General features: G+C 39.2%; 1 non-coding gene across 1 annotated transcript; it reads left to right on the top strand.

The window, feature by feature from the left end:
- The first annotated feature begins 6443 nt into the window (after window positions 1-6443).
- On the top strand, window positions 6444-6547 carry LOC116272452. The gene has a single exon (XR_004181131.1). It is a non-coding gene; the product is annotated as a small nucleolar RNA U13 (small nucleolar RNA).
- The last annotated feature ends 10566 nt before the right edge of the window (window positions 6548-17113 follow it).

Raw genomic sequence — 17113 nt, 5'->3', positions numbered from 1 at the left:
CACTACTCCAGACCACCATGATAAACCTCAAACAGGTCCAAGAATTTCCTTGGGGATATCAGTTGTTTTCTTGTGAATACCACTGGTTTTTAACATTCAATGCTGATAAAGTGTTTTACAGAGTCTAAATACTTTGCAGATTGTTATTTAATAATATTCATCTTTAGTACACATCTATGAGATATAATTGTAGATGATCCACTTATGTAAAATCAGATGGTAGGCAAATGTTTCCAGCAATGGTGTCCTGGCCAATTCCAAGTCTCTAGTTCCCATATAAGTCTCTTCCCATTGCTCTCCAGGGAGGCCCTAAAAATTGCATTCTCAAGCTATCTTCTGATTGCTAGTACAACTCCCTCTCTGCTACTGCCTAGAAGTCAAGGCCAATATTCCTACCTTAAGTTTGCTCCATTTCCAATTTTTGATTTCAGAGTGGCTTTGTCGTTCTTTACACATGCTTTAGTGTTTCTCTTTAAGAGTTTCCAGATAAAATACCACATAATCTTTGGATCATACACTAAACAAAAATTTTTCATTAATGTGGCCATTCAAATGTAACTGGGTGAGCTATTTTTTTTTTTTTTTTATTATGTGGTTTTTTATTTTGTTTTTGTTTTTTTTTTTTTTTTTTTTTTTTTTTTTTTTTTTTTTTTTTTTGAGACAGAATCTCACTCTGTTGCCCAGGCTGGAGTGCAGTGGCATGATCTTGGCTCACCACAACCTCCACCTCCTGGGTTCAAGCAGTTCTCCTACCTCAGCCTCCCGAATAGCTGGGATTACAGGCATGCACCACCACACCCAGCTAATTTTGTATTTTTAATAGAGATGGGGTTTCACCATGTTGTCCAGGCTGGTCTCAAACTCCTGACTTCAGGTGATCCACCTGCCTTGGCCTCCTAAAGCGCTGGGATTACAACTTCATACAAGCATGAGCCACCACACCCAGCCATGAGCTATATTTTTTATTTGCTAAATATTACAACTCTACTCTTTTCCTTTTCCTTTCTTTTTTCTTTCTTTTTTTTCAATCGAGACAGGATCTGGCTCTGCTCTGTCATCCAGGCTGTAGTGCAGTGGCAAAATCATAGCTCACTGAAGCCTTGATCTCCTGCCCTCAAACGATCCGCCTGCTTTAGCCTCCCAAGCAGCTGGGACTATAGGCGCCAGTCACCATGTCCTGATAATTATTATTTTTATTTTTTGTATAGACAGGAGTCTCACTTTGTTGCCCAGGCTGATCTTGAACTCCTGTGCTCAAGCAGTCCTCTCACCTTGGGCTCTCAGACTGCTGGCATTACAAACCTGAGCCTTACTCTCTTTGCTAATTGCTCCAGTCACTTTCCAGCTCCCTTTTCTCCCCTCTTCCCTCCCCTGACCCAGTCACTGGTAAAGATCCAGGCTTTCCCTTATTTGTCTGTTCACAGGAGAATAGCCTCTTATTTCAAGGAGGAAACACTATGACCATCTCAATTTCCCTCCTCTCCAAGTTCCAGCTTACTAGCAACTTTACCCACCCTTACCTCCTTCCCACCTGTTTCAGAAGTAAAAGCAACTTTACTCTTTTCCAAGGCAAACTCTTGCCCAGGTCATCATGCTCCTTCCTCCAAACTTTCTGAGACTTGGCTCAATTATTCCTATTCTCCCTTGTACTTTCAATTCTTAGCTTCTGAGGACTCTTTACTTTCAATTTACGTAAATGTTCATGTGTTTTCTCTACCAAAAACTCTTTCTTCCCTTCATCCTAGGTCCCAATATCTCTCTCTCCTCTTGTTTGCCAACACTCAAAATTAGTGGAACATGACAGAGCTTTGGAACAGACACTTAGGTTCAGCCTTAATCTTGCCAGTTCTAAGTTATGTGACTTTAGGCAAGTTCCTTTAACTTCGTTGAACCTCTGTTTCCTCATCTGTAAAATTAAACAATGATATTTGCCTCTTTTAGTCATTGTGGGGATTAAGAAGCTACATACCTGTGAGAATTCCCTACACCACAGAGAAAATGCTTCACCCACCCACCACCTCCATCTTTTATTACTATTATTATTATTATTATTACACTTTAAGTCCTGGGGTACATGTGCAGAACATGCAGTTTTGTTACATAGGTACATATGTGCCATGGTGGTTAGATGCACCTGTCAATCCGTCACCTGCCTTAGGTATTTATCCTAATGCTATCTCTCCTCTAGCCCCCCAACCCCCAACAGGCCCTGGTGTGTGATGTTCCCCTCCCTGTGTCCATGTGTTCTCATTGTTCAACACCCACTTATGAGTGAGAACATGCGGTGTTTGGTTTTCCGTTCTTGTGTTAGTTTGCTGAGAATGATGGTTTCTAGCCTCATCCATGTCCCTGCAAAGGACATGAACTCATCCTTTATTATGGCTGCATAGTATTACACGGTGCATATGTGCCACATTTTCCTTATCCAGTCCATCATTGGTGGACATTTGGGTTGGTTCCAAGTCTTTGCTATTGTAAATAGTGCCGCAATAAACATATGTGTGCGTGTGTCTTTATAGTAGAATGATTTATAATCCTTTGGGTATATACCCAGTAGGGGAATTGCTGGGTCAAATGGTATTTCTAGTTCTAGATCCTTGAGGAATCGTCACACTGTCTTCTACAATGGTTGAACTAATTTACACTCTCACCAACAGTATAAAAGCATTCCTATTTCTCCACAGCCTCTCCAGCATCTGTTGTTTCCTGACTTTTTAACGATCACCATTCTAACTGGCATGAGATGGTATCTCATTGTGGTTTTAATTTGCATTTCTCTAATGACCAGTGATGATAAGGTTTTTTTCATATGTTTGTTGGCTGCATGAATGTCATCTTTTGAGAAGTGTCTGTTCATATCCTTTGCCCACTTTTTGATGGGGTTGTTTTTTTCTTGTAAATTTGTTTAAGTTCTTTACAGATTCAGGATATTAGCCCTTTGTCAGAAGGATAAATTGCAAAATTTTTCTCCTGTTCTGTAGGTTGCCTGTTTACTCTGATGATAGTTTCTTTTGCTGTGCAGAAGCCCTTTAGTTTAATTATATCCCATTTGTCTATTTTGGCTTTTGTTGCCATTGCTTTTGGTGTTTTAGACATGAAGTCCTTGCCCATGCCTATGTCCTTAATGGTATTGCCTAGGTTTTCTTCTAGGATTTTTCTCGTTTTAGGTCTTATATGTAAGTCTTTAATCCATCTTGAGTTAATTTTTGTATAATGTGTAAGGAAAGGGTCCAGTTTCAGTTTTCTGCATATGGCTAGCCAGTTTTGCCAGCACCATGTATTAAATAGGGAATCCTTTCTCCATTGCTTATTTTTATCAAGTTTGTCAAAGATCAGATGGCTGTAGATGTGTGGTGCTATTTTTGAGGCCTCTGTTCTGTTCCATTGGTCTATGTCTCTGTTTTGGTAACAGTACCATACTGTTTTGGTTACTGTAGCCCTGTAGTATAGTTTGACATCAGGTAGCATGATGCCTCCAGCTTTGTTCTTTTTGCTTAGGATTGTCTTGGCTATGTGGGCTCTTTTTTGATTCCATACGAAATTTAAAGTAATTTTTCATAGTTCTGTGAAGAAAGTCAATGATAGCTTGATGGGGATAGCATTGAATCTATAAATTACTTTGGGTAGTATGGCTATTTTTATGATATTGATTCTTTCTATCCATGACCATGGAATGGTGTTCCATTTGTTTGTGTCTTCTCTTATTTCCTTGAGCAGTGGTTTGTAGTTCTCCTTGAAGAGGTCCTTCACATCCCTTGTAAATTGTATTCCTATGTATTTTATTCTCTTTGTAGCAATTGTGAATGGAAGTTCACTCATGATTTGTCTCTCTGTTTGTTATTGGTGTATAGGAATGTTTGTGACTTTTGCACCTTGATTTTGTATCCTGAGACTCTGCTGAAGTTGCTTATCAGCTTAAGGAGATTTTGGACTGAGATGGTGGGATTTTCTAAATATATAATCATGTTATCTGCAAACAGAGACAATTTGACTTCCTCTTTTCCTATTTGAATATCCTTTATTTCTTTCTCTTGCCTGATTGCCCTGGCCAGAACTTCCAATACTATGTTGAATAGGAGTGGTGAGAGAGGGCATCCTTGTTTTGTGCTGGTTTTCAAAGGGAATGTTTCCAGCTTTTGCTCATTTAGTATGATATTGGCTGTGGGTTTGTCATAAATAGCTCTTATTATTTTGAAATACATTCCATCAAAACCTAGTTTATTGAGAGTTTTTAGCATGAAGGGGTGTTGAATTTTGTTGAAGGCCTTTTCTACATCTGTTGAGATAATCATGTGGTTTTTGTCATTGGTTCTGTTTATGTGATGGATTATGTTTATCTATTTGCATACGTTGAACTAGCCTTGCATTCCAGGTATGAAGCTGACTTGACCACACCACCTTCATCTATAATTATCTTTAAGTACAATCATTGCTTTCACCATCCCACTTTTCATTTTTTTATTCATTTTGCTTTTTAATTTTCCAATAAAATTTTAAAGTCAAAATAATATGTGCACATCATTTTAAAAAGATCAAGTAGTACAAAACTTGAAAAGAAGAACATTAGTCCTCAGAGGTTCCCTGGTTTGCCAATTTTTTCCAATCACTGTGAAGTCTTGTTGATTTTCTTATGGTGGCCACTTGCAAATCTTGAAATCCCATGTTTTACACCTCTATTTCTTCATTATCAATCTTATAACAATATATATAGATTTTTTTGCCATGTTTAAGGAGTATTAATTAACTTGAAGAAGGATGCTTATGTTATAAACTTTCTGAATTCTTGCACGTCTGACATTTTAAATATTCTTTTTGTTGTTGTTGTTGTTGTTGTTGTTGTTTTTGAGACGGAGTCTCACCGTGTCGCCCAGGCTGGAGTGCAGTGGTGCAATCTGGGCTCACTGCAAGCTCTGCCTCCCGGGTTCAGGCCATTCTCCTGCCTCAGCCTCCCAAGTAACTGGGACTACAGGTGCCCACCACCTCACCCAGCTAATTTTTTTTTTTTTTTTTTTTTTTGTATTTTTAGTAGAGACGGGGTATGTTAGCCAGGATGGTCGCGATCTCCTGACCTCGTGATCCACCAGTCTCAGCCTCCCAAAGTGTTGGAATTACAGGCGTAAGCCACCGTGCCCAGCCCATTTTAAATATTCTATTCCCTACTTGAATAATATTTTGACTGGGTATCAAGTTAAAAGTTTTAAGTCATTCCCCCTGAGAATTTTGAAGGCATTACTCTCTTGTCTTTTAATTTCTAGGGCTACTGATAAAGAGTATAAAGCTATTTTGATTTCAAAACTTCACATCCTACTATTTTTTGTCTTTGGATGTTTTTAGAAACTTGTCTGTCTCTTCAGTAGTCCAGAGTGACATGATGATATGTCTTGATTTTGTAAGTCCTTTGCAGTTCTGAAAAATATCTGAAATTATTACATTAATAACTTCATCTTCTCTGGTTTCTCTATTTTCCCTTTTTGCAAATCCCACTATTCAGATTGTGGATCATCTATATAGGCTGATTTTTAAATTTCCTTCCATTTTATTTTCCTTTTTGTGCTTTCAATCCTTCAGTTAATAGCTCTCTTTTCACTATCATACTTTAATTTCCAAGGGCTCTCTTTTTCTTTTCTGAATGTTACATTGCTACAGAACTCTGTTCTTATGTTAGGGATACCACATCTTTACTCATCTCTGAGGATATCAGAGTGTTGTTGTTTTTATTGTTGACATTTTCTCCTATTTTCTTCGTTGTCACACTTTCCTATTTGTTTTGCTCTCGGTTCTTTGTGCCATTGACTTTGCCAGTTGTCAGATGATCTCTGGCCGTCCATTTATATTTCAAACAGAGGCTAAAATAGAGGCAAATCAGAAAGCTAATTTGTGCACATCATTTTAAAAAGATCAAATAGTACAAAACTTGAAAAGAAGAGCATTAGTCCTCAGAGGTTCCCTGGTTCGCCAATTTTTCCAATCACTGTGAAGTCTTGTTGACTTCACAGTCAACAAGGGGCTTGTCAATGGAGGGGTGGTAAATGATCAGAATAAATACTTTTGTTGAGTATACCAAATGTCAATATCTGGAGTTCTCAAGTTTTGGGCAGGTCAATTTCACCAGACAGGAATCCTAAAATCTCTTGTCTGCCTTGTAGCATTTTCCGGAGTGAACCAAGAAAGAAAAGTGGGAAAGAGAAGGAGGAAACACCACACCATTTGATATTTAGATTTGAACTGAATCACCATGATGGGAACCCCCTTTACACACTCAGTTCCATCAGGTGTCTCTGACTCCAATGACCGTCTGATTTAACCCATTCAGAGAAGAAACCCCAGTCTTCTGCAGGAATGAGGGTACTGACACTTATCCTATTGTACAGGTTGGAGATGAAGGGCTGGATATTTGGTAGCTTATTTTAATTAAAACAATTTTATTTAAAAATCAAAAAGGAATCCTTTTGTAGTTTATGAGCGTGATCATTGGGTGTTTATGCACATGTGTGAGATGTGCCATCATTGAACCTTGTTACAATGTCAGTGCATTACCCATCTGACATGAAGAAAAAGAAATCAGACAGGAAAATAAACAGAAAGTAAAATAATGAATGCAACGAGTACAATAGGGCTAGAGAGAAGTGGTTGGGTGAGTGTGAAACATTTTCTCACTATTATAGTGGATACCCTATAATCAGGCTTCTTATTCTCAGATCAGCATTTATTGCCATTTTCATAAATACCTGGAGCTTGTAAGTCCTCTTATTTGAGGATCTGTAGTGGGAATTTGGTTTGCTTCTACGATCCTCCTGCTATGGGCTTAGGTCTCAACTTTCTCTGGTTTGTCTAGCCACTTACACACAGTTTGTTTTCTAAACTTTATTGCTATTGTTAGAGGCAAATTATCTTTGAAACCAATGTAACTTAAACTTGAGTCCTTCACCTCCAAGTCCTGGAAGGACCCCAGCAATATGTCCCCAAGGTTATATGTTTTTGTAAAATATTAAAAGCATGGTATTTTAACCAAAATTGGCTATGACTGACACAGATCACTGTCTTCTTCCATTAGGATGTTCCCTCTATCCCATTCTCCCTCGTGTAGGAGTGATTTCAGAGTTGTTGAAGGTATTTTTGGCTTATAAGACTACTTCAACTACCCTCTACGGCTGTCATGATACAAAAGTGCAAGGCTAGTGTCACATGACTGAGCCAGGAGCTAATCTGGGGGAAATTCATCCAAAATACCATATGCAAATTATAATTTGAGGATTTGATTCTCATTGACACCTAATTAAAACAAAAGTTCTATTCTTCGCAGAATATATTTAGTAACTCAGTATATATAATTATAAGCACATCACATCACACTTGTTTTTCCTTTTTTTTTTTTTTTTTTTTGAGACAGAATCTCACTCTGTTGCCTAGGCTGGAGTGCAGTGGCATGATCTTGGCTCACTGCAACCTCCACCTCCTGGGTTCAAGCGATTCTCCTGCCTCTGCCTCCCAAGTAGCTGGGACTACAGGTGCACACCATTGCACCCAGTTAATTTTTAGATTTTTAGTAGAGACAGGGTTTCTGCATGTTGCCCAGGCTGGTCTCAAAATCCTGACCTCAAGTGATTCACCCACCTCGGCCTCCCAAAGTGCTGGGATTACAGGCGCTCACCACCAGCTGGCTAATTTCTGTATTTTTAGTACAGACAAGGTTTTACTATGTTCGTCAGGCTGGTCTCGAACTCCTGACCTCAAGTGATTTGCCCACCTCGGTCTCCCAAAGTGTTGGAATTACAAGTGTGAGTAATTCCACTTGGCCTTTTTTTTTCCATTTTTAATGGAAATCACATAAAAAAATTAATCAAAATTTTCATATATTTGTATGCTATTGGTTATAAATTTAGGATTATTTCAATGAAATATGTGAGAAATTACAGATTAGCCTTATATAAAGAATATTTTGTTATCTATAAATTTATTAAAAGGTTGAGAGAAAATTTATATTAAAAATGCATAAAATATGAAACAAAAACAATTAAAATGAACAATTGAATAAATAAATAAAAATCATTCTGACTTTAGATCATATCCAGAGCAAGATACATTATTAAAAGGAAGATGCATGTTTTGAACAGAAACAGTGAACATATGTTATTTGATTGTTGATAACCTATATAATGAAGAACAATTAATCATAAGAACTAGAAAAAGGTAAATTTCCTGCTGATTTGACACACCAAAAAACCCTGACATGAGCAAAGACACTGTAAAGTTCAGAATATGTCAGTATGACATAAAGACATCAATAACAGATAGGTTAATAATTACCTCAATCTAAGTGTATTTATGATTACAGCACAAGAAAACTTGAAATGCTTTGAAATGTCACTATTTATCCATGAAAATCAAGTCATAGGAATTTTCCGAAATTTAGCAACAGTCCTAAAAACTTACCATGATGCTATCAATAATGAATTTTGAAGCTGAAAGAAATTTTCTAAGCCATCAATTAAAAAAAAATTAATCAAACCTGACAGAAGGAAGACTAAATTACCTTTCCATTCTCTCTAAAGAAAATTATATTTTAACATTTTATTTTCTGAAGAGGAGACTGAAGGATATGTAGCCAAGGATGTAAGAAAAAATAGTCATAAAATGTTTAGAGCAGTTAGTTAATGAAAATATTGTTACTTGTATGATTCATGATGTTTGTTCACTTTTTTTTTTGTTTTGTTTTTGAGCTGGAGTCTCACCTTGTCACCCAGGCTGGAGTGCAGTGTCACGATCTCAGCTCACTGCAACCTCTGCCTCCCCTGGTTCAAGCGATTCTTCTGCCTCAGCCTCCCGAGTAGCTGGGACTACAGGCGCACACCACCATGCCCAGCTAATCTTTGTATTTTTAGTAGAGACGGGGTTTCATCATGTTGGCCAGGCTGGTCTTGAACTCCTGACCTCGTGATTCACCCACCTCGGCCTCCCAAAGTGTTGGGATTACAGGCGAAAGCCACCGCACCCGGTCACTTTTTTAAATTAGTAATTTGTTGTGATGTCTTTTCTTATTCTAACTGTATTCATTTTCATACCTAAGTTTGTAGTCTTTTTCTTTTCTTTTTTTTTTTTTTGAGATGGAGTCTCCCTCTGTCGCCCAGGCTGGAGTGCAGTGGCGAGATCTCAGCTCACTGCAAGCTCCGCCTCCCGGGTTCACACCATTCTCCTGCCTCAGCCTCCCTAGTAGCTGGGACTACAGGCGCCGGCCACAACGCCCAGCTAATTTTTTGTCTTTTTAGTAGAGATGGGATTTTACCGTGTTAGCCAGGATGATCTCGATCTCCTGACTTTGTGATCCTCCCACCTTGGCCTCCCAAAGTGCTGGGATTACGGGCGTGAGCCACCGCGCCTGGCCGACACTTTTTTATTTTTTCAACTTTAGATATTAGGTGTTGACTTTGTCCTTTGAATATTAGGATTCAGCTCTCTGAAGCACACTGCTTCCTTCCTATAGGAGATAAAGAAAAAACCAACCAAACAAACAAAAAACAAAAAGCCCACACTTCTGCCCCTTCCCCCCAACATACATAATTTCCCACACTTATATATTCTTATGACTATGCAGATTTTACTTACAGTTTGGCCATGCATGTACTGTGATATATTTGTATATATATAATGTATATTACATATATTATGTGTATATACGTGTATATTACATATATTACGTATATTCATGTATACTTTTGGTATTTTTTTCTTTGCTCAGTTTTCTTTTTTTTTTTTTTTTTTTTTTTTTTTTTTTGAGATGGAGTCTCGCTCTGTCGCCCAGGCTGGAGTGCAGTGGCCGGATCTCAGCTCACTGCAAGCTCCGCCTCCCGGGTTCACGCCATTCTCCTGCCTCAGCCTCCCGAGTAGCTGGGACTACAGGCGCCCGCCACCTCGCTCAGCTAGTTTTTTGTATTTTTTTAGTAGAGACGGGGTTTCACCGTGTTAGCCAGGATGGTCTCGATCTCCTGACCTCGTGATCCGCCCGTCTCGGCCTCCCAAAGTGCTGGGATTACAGGCTTGAGCCACCGCGCCCGGCCTCTCAGTTTTCTATGTACTTATTACAATTTATCCACACATTCTTGGAGCATTAAAACACATGAGAAAATATATCAAACTCATGGACACATCACTCCTGAGTTATCTGTCTTCCTCTCCAGTCCCAGCTGCTGCATAATTTTCATCCCGGGGGGTTGGTTTCACGGGTCTCCTGGTTGGAGTTTCATTTCCTGGATCTCCTTCGTTCTTTGTTTAAGTCTTTCTATTGATGGAGCTCAGCTTCCAGAAATTTCCTGGTTAATATAATATGGAAAATAAATTCCCTGAGAAGTTGAATATATAAAAATGTATTTATTCTGCCTTCATTCTTTACTCATAGTCTGACTGAATACAGAATTTTAGGTTAGAAGTTATTTCCCTTGAGGATTTAAAAGGCATTTTTCTATTGTCTTCTGGTATCCAGTGTTGCTATTAAGAACTTTGATGCCGCTCTGATTCCCTACTCTTTCTGTGTCGGCTGTTTTAATTCCTTTTTCCCATTCTGCATGCTCTTCTCTACAATATAACATTTATACTTCTCCATCAGAGCTGGAATCTATGTTGCCTCTACTTGAACCTGGTGGACCTTTGTAACCAGAATGAGATATTAATGATGCTACCTGACTTCCAAGGCTAGATAATAATAATAATAATGGCTAATGTGGTCTCTCTCTCTCTCTCTCGCCTGTGCATGTGTGAGCAACTTGTGAGCTCACGTCATGATTGTCTTAGCCCATTCCTGCTGCTACAATAAAATATTTCAGACTGGTTATTTATAAACAACAGAAATATATTGCTTACAGTTCTGGAGACTGAGAAATCCAGTATCAAGGTGTTGGCAGATTCAGTGTCTGGTGAAGCTGCTCTCTGCTTCCGAGATGGGTATCTCAATCTAAGTGTATTTACAAGATGGTATCTTGTTGCTATGTCTTCACATGGTGGAAGGGGAGAACACTGTGTCCTCACATGGCAGGAGAGATGGAAAGGTCAGACAGTTCTCTGAGGCCTCTTTTATAAGGATGCTAATCCCTTCTTGAGGACTCCATCCTCAATCACCTCCCAAAGACCTCACCTCTTAACACCATCAGCTTGGGGTTTAAATTCCATTATATAACATATGAACTTTAAATGAACACATACATTCAAACCATAACAATGATATAGATACCACATGAGAGGAGGAGAAGGAGGAGGAGGGACAGAGAGAGAGAGAGAGAGAGAGAAATGCGAAAGTACCTCAGCTATCTCAGTCCCGACTGGTCAAGTCTTCCCAGATATGTGATGGAAGCCTTTGAAATGTTCAAGCCCAAGCCACAGACTAAAACCTCTTGAGACACTAAGCCAGAACAACCCAGCTGAGTCACTCTGGATTCTTGTCTGTCAGGAATCATGAGACATAGTAAGTATGTTATAGTTTTAAGCCACTAAATTTTAGAGCAATTTGTTGTTACACAGCCACAGTAAATAGGACAATTTATCACTCCACTTCCCACCTCCATCTATGCTTCTTAGATTCTCTTTTTGTCTTGAGTTTTCTGAAAGTTCACAGTGATTTGCCCAACCATGGCTCTTTGACTCTTTTTCCATATATTTTCTTAGGCACCCATTGAAAAATTCAACTTATAAACATCCTTCACTTAAGATGAGTTATTTAAATTAATTAAATCTTCAAATTATTTTTTTGTTAATTTCACTTTCTCTATTTTCTTTATTCTTTCACTAAAAAAATTATATTATTTTGATGATAAAACTCCTGAATCAATCACATAGGTCCCTTTTCTAACTTCGTGTGGGATTTTCTTGACTGCACTTTGCAAGTCTTTATGTCTCACTCAACAAATATTTACTAAGACCCTACTCTGTGCTAAGATGCAGCAATACGAAATAAGTTAACTGAGATTTTGATTTCTACTATCAAATATTTAATTTTAAGAACTCATTTTTGTCTTCTGAATGTTACATGTTATTTTCTCCTTTTTTTGTTTGTTTTATGTTTTCTTCACCCTGTTGCGTTGTTTTTTTTTTTTTTTTTTTTTTTTTTGGTCTCTAACTTTCGTGTTAGCAGCTTAGCTAACATCACTGATGATCCTTGGATGACATTTGTTAATATTTTAGACACACACACACACACACACACACACACACACACACAATGGGAGCACTATATGTTGTTAACAGGTAGACATTGCTGCAAGATTATCCGGCTGAGCCATTTCACTGGGAGACTCCTGACTGTCACTATCTTTTAGGTCTTTTCTTCTGGGATATTCATTTATTTAAAGAAAAACCTTTCACTCTTCTTTCCAGAAGACATAAACCTGATTCCAGCATTCTGGAAGAGTGGGTGAATGGAGCTGGGCTACCTCATCACTCAGCATATAGACTTCAGCTTAACCCTCCCGTTTCTACTGTGGCCTTCCACAAAGTCATTCTGTTCACTCTCTCTACCCCGTCTTCTGCCCCAATATGGAAAAAACAGTCCTGGCTCTGCTGGGTTGGGGGTGGATCTTGGTGGGACAGGATGAAGGAAAGAGGATAGTCTAACAACTTTTTAAGCAGACTTTCAGTTTTCATCTTAATTTTCAACCCTACTTTCAGAAGTACCTACAACCCCTAATTTGGGGGCCTTCCTTGGGTTCTATTGAGCAACTCAGCTTTCTTCTGTGTTTCCTTCATTACAGCTCTAGTTTTCTGTTTTCTTAGTTGCGCTCAGTAAATTAACACTCATCTATCTTCTTTTCAGTTTCCAAAATTGGTTGTTGTCATCTGTCTTTTCCTTTTATTTGTTTATGAAAAAAAATCCCTTTACTATTACATCAGTGAACTTTTAAGAGTGGAGGGAAGTGAAAGTGTTCAATTCACCATCTCTGAACAGAGGTCATTTTCATTTTCTCTTCAACCCATCCATGCAGCTCTCCTGATCTTCCTCTTTCTAAGGACACAAATGACTCCCTAATCATCACAGCAAAGGACCGCTACTGACTTCTCATTCTAAAGGAGCCCACTGTGCCATTTGACACTGTTAACCACCCGCTTGTTCAAACTCTTCCCTCTATTTTCTGTGACACCGCTCTGTCTCATTCTCTTCTGACTCAGATCACTCTTTCCCAGCACTCTTACTTGGCTTCTTTTCCTGTATTACCTTAAATATCCTTACTCCTGGGCAATAATGCTATAATCTGGATTATGTTCCAGGCACTGTACTAAATAGGCACTTTGTGTGTAATACATTTCTCAACAACTCAGGTAGGTATTATTAAATAATCCATCTCACAGATGAAGAGACCAAGGGCACAGGAAACTTAAGTAATTTGTCCAAAGTCTCTCAGCTTTTTACCACTGTACCTATTGCCTCTACAAATGCTACATTTTTTAGCTTTCCCTCTTATTTGTTTGCAGTCTGCTGGACTTTCTCATCTACTTCCAGGGCTTAATCTCTCACATATGCCTATATTCAGACAACTCTGAACTGTCCGTATTCAGTCCTGCCTTTCTTCTAAGCTCCAAAACTCAATGTCCAAGTATTTATTGGAAACTTCCATCTGCATGTCCCACAAACACCTCAAAATCAAAATATCTGAGGTCCAACCATGTCATTTCACCACTCTTTCTTCTCAAAACAACTCAACCTGTTTGGTTTTTATATATATCAGTTAATGGCATCACCACTCACCTCCACGGGAAAGTTAGAACATTCAGCGTTTGTTCCGACTGCTCACTCTCTCACCTCCTATTTGAAATTTGCTGCCAGGACTGTTGTTCTCTGAAGGGCCTTCTGATTTCATTTCATTTCCTCGTCATCCTCCCACTATCCTTATTAAGCCCCTACGTGCTCTTCACAACAGCTTTCGCCTAACTAGTCTCAGCTCTAATCTGCCACATCACCATCACAGCTGTCTTTCTAAATACCTTTTTAAGATCTGTTCATTCTACTTATTTAGGGTTGATAGGTGGTTGACTCTAAACAACCAAGTCTTGGGAAAGAAGGGGCTCCTCACATACAAAAATATAGCAAGGTTCCTTAAAAAAGTCTCATGTGTATGTTTACAGATTAATACACGTATACCAGGAAAAAATAAGAGCTGTAATGTTCCAAAGCATTGGTGAATAAGGACCAATGAGAAACTAAGATAAAGCAGTTCTGAAATTCTAATGATGAGCTGGACATTCATTTATGTATTAACAATTATTTATTGAGCACCTACTGTGAACCAGCAGGCATTCTTCTAGGAACTGCGACTGCTGCCATGAAAAAGACAGATAAGGTTCCTGATACCACGGAGTTTATATTCCCATAAAGAAGACAAATGAATAAGCAAATAAATATGTAAGAAAATATCAGATGACAATGAGTACCATGCTGAGAGCTAGGACAGGATGATTGCCTTGAGTCATTCCTCTGGGTGGCCAGGGTTGGCCTCTCCGAGTGGGTGGCATTGAATACTGATGTGCCATGACAGGCTCGGGGCTCCTTGGCACAGCATCAGGGAGGTCTGAGAAAAACTCTGCCCTGTCCTGAGAGGCAGAAGGCCTAGTGAGGAGAATTTTGAGGCAAGCACCCTAAGGCCCATCTGGGGTCTCATTTAGTGGCCTAGGGCAAGTCTCCCCTCTGGGCCACTGAAGACCTTTCTGCCCCTAGCACACTGTTACTTGCCTTGCTGGGCCCTGCTTCCCTCAATTCTCCCCAATTTATGATTCCTTCAACTGCAGAGCCTGAAATAAAAAGGCCTGGCTGGGCCTCTATTCTGTCATGGAGCATTGCTTGGCCAGTGGGGCGAGAGCTCCAGACAGCCAGAGCATGGGGTGGCAGATGCCAGGAGCTGCTCCAGGCAAACACATGGCTGTGGCTCCCTCACCTGCCAGCCACACCTGCCAGGCAGTGGAACCCCAGGGGACAGCCCTAACATTCAATTTCACCTTCTCCTCAGGCAAATTTTGGAAGTACTCTCTGCCCAATTGTGGAATTACGTTTACATGTCTGTAACTAACATGTCGGTGAAACCTAAATATTCATGATTGAACTTTTTAAAATAGAGGATGAGGGAAAACAACAAAAATGACTCTCTGTCTACACACACACACACATGCATACACATACACACACGTGCGCACACACACACACATTCAGTGAATACAAATACCAGAAGAAACTTTGGTATGTATACAAAATAAATCAAATTTGTCAGCTTTGAAAATCTGCTTAATAGATGACTTTTCTAAGGAATCACTTCTCTAGCTATTTTGGAAACAGATTGGAGACAGATTCTCCAACAGCTTCTGTAATCCTTATCTATTTGTTTATTGTCTGACCCTCCCACTAGAACGTACGTTCCATAATGACTAACATTTTGTCTATCTCTTACTACTATACGCTATACATATATTAGTACTTAGTGCAGTCCCTGGTACATAGATATAAATAAATAAATAAATAAATAAATAAAGTCTCTCATACTCATCCTGAAGTGTGTCAAATAGAGTGGACCATTTGAAAGCAGCTAAATAATAAATCACAGTGTCCTTCTGCTTTTTTATTGAATTTCAAATAACAGAGGCACAATTGATGGCCTCAGTCTGTAGTTTATTCTCCTGTAGCCAGAAGTTTTATCTCTCCTTGTCCCATTGCTTCAGTTGCACTGAAAGATGCTTATCCAGTCTTTTTGGGGCGCTTCAGGTCCTTCTATGATCATTTGAGGTCAGGAGTCGGAGACCAGTCTGGCTAATATAGTGATACCTTGTCTCTGATCTGAAGATACAAAAATTAGCCAGCAAATTCTGCATGATGAAATAATAGAAAATTTTATTTACATAAATTATAAATATTATGGTCCCAGGTGGCAAAATTTACATTGTTACAAGATCAAGCTACTCGCAAACCAGCCTGGACGACATTAGCGAGACTTTATCTGCACTGGTAAATAGGCCAAATTAAACTGAAGTGAGACTATCATAAATTAGATAAGTACTTCTAAAAAGTAAGAATTGACCTAATTTCATTTTACATATCCCAACTCGGATTAGCAAATAGAATGGAGTGTAATCAAGCATTGTTGAGGAGATAGCTTTTACCGAATGAAAGAAATGGGTCAAAACCAGCTCTCATAAACGTGAAATAAACAAATGCTTCTCAAGTGCTTAAGGGATCTTAACATGTTTACTCAGAGCCCTTTAAGTCTTTTAAGTATCATTTAAGTATTGTTTAGACTCAACTGGCTTACTAAATTTTGTCTTCACATGTTATTCTGCCTCCATGTTCATCCTAATTCTTGTATATTCCATTGTCTGCAATTTTTAAATCTGTTCTCTGTGGCAGGAGGGGCATTGACAATTGAAGAGAAAAACCAAGGGATAAACAGATGAAGTGCTTTGTGTACGTTCCCACAATTCAGACAAGGATTTCCAATTGCTAGAGTTTTATCTCTATCACTAAATGTGAAGTGCTAAACACAGAAGAATTTCAGAAGGTTGTATGGTAATTACTCGCTTGATGTCCTGCTTATTCAAAATGCAAGTGTCTGCCTTAAGTAACAAAAGGGAAAATAAATGAAGCTCGTGGATTTTTTTTTTTTTTTTTTTTTTTTTTTGAGACGGAGTCTCGCTGTGTCTCCCAGGCTGGAGTGCGGTGGCGCGATCTCGGCTCACTGCAAGCTCCGCCTCCTGGGTTCACGCCATTCTCCCGCCTCAGCCTCCGAGTAGCTGGGACTACAGGCGCCCGCCACCACGCCCGGCTAATTTTTTGTATTTTTAGTAGAGACGGGGTTTCACCGTGTTAGCCAGGATGGTCTCGATCTCCTGACCTCGTGATCCGCCCGTCTCGGCCTCCCAAAGTGCTGGGATTACAGGCTTGAGCCACCGCACCCGGCCAGCTCGTGGATTTAAATACACTGAAAAATCATTGTGTGCCAGTCTTGGTTGAGGCCTTTGCACTTGCTATTCTCTCTGCCTGGAATGTTCTTATTCTCAAATAGCTCACACCCTCACTTCATGCAGGTCTCAGATCAAATGTCATCTGAGAGAAGCCAGCCCTGACTCCTAGCTAAAAATGCACACATCCCCTCTA

This window comes from Papio anubis, chromosome 1, assembly GCF_008728515.1.
Source record: "Papio anubis isolate 15944 chromosome 1, Panubis1.0, whole genome shotgun sequence".
Lineage (NCBI taxonomy): Eukaryota > Metazoa > Chordata > Mammalia > Primates > Cercopithecidae > Papio > Papio anubis.
This window is presented reverse-complemented; position numbering and strand designations above follow the sequence as displayed.